Consider the following 862-nt stretch of genomic DNA (forward strand, 5'->3'; position numbering starts at 1 on the left):
TTTCAGAAACTAGTAAGGAGCCCACATATGTCCACAGATGCCAATATATAAGCTTCCTTTTACCAAGAAAAAGGTTTTCACAAAATAGATGTAACATAATGAAGGCTGAACTCGAGGAAACATCATGAATTAACAACACAGCAGAAACTGGCAGTTGTTCCCTAAGACCCCTGCTCCCTTCTTCTGTAGTAATAAAACTCCTGGTTTTTAACTAGCACATGGCCATATGGTTGAGTTCTACCCAACCCCAAATGATCAAGAGGGATTTGTGCAACCGCCAGGCATTGCTGAAAAGGGAAGGGACAGCTCTTCCACGTGCCCTTGTCTGCCTCCACCAGCCGGCACGCAAGCAGGGTTGTGAGCCCGGGTGGGCGACGCGGAAGAGGGACGCCCTAGGAATGGGAATGGTGGAGGAGCAAGGCTGAAGCAGCCTGGGTCCCTGGCACAGAGGTACCTGCTGAGCCAGCCCTGGACTGTCAGATAAGAGAAACCCCTGTCCCCTTGAAGCCACTACAGTTTGGAGTCTCTGTCACAAATGTCAGACCCATACATTAGCTAGAAGGCTACCGAGAAGATTAGAGACTGTAGAACCTACATTATCTAGGTTTGTTTCTTTGAGAAAAACAAGAATGGGGCGCCTGGGTGGCTCAGTCGTTAAGCGTCTGCCTTCGGCTCAGGTCATGATCCCGGGGTCCTGGGATCGAGCCCCACATCGGGCTCCCTGCTCCGCGGGAAGCCTGCTTCTCCCTCTCCCACCCCCCCTTCTTGTGTTCCTTCTCTCGCTGTGTCTCTCTCTGTCAAATAAATAAATAAATAAATAAATAAATAAATAAATAAATAAATAAATAAATAAATAAATAAA

This window comes from Neomonachus schauinslandi, chromosome 9, assembly GCF_002201575.2.
Source record: "Neomonachus schauinslandi chromosome 9, ASM220157v2, whole genome shotgun sequence".
NCBI lineage: Eukaryota > Metazoa > Chordata > Mammalia > Carnivora > Phocidae > Neomonachus > Neomonachus schauinslandi.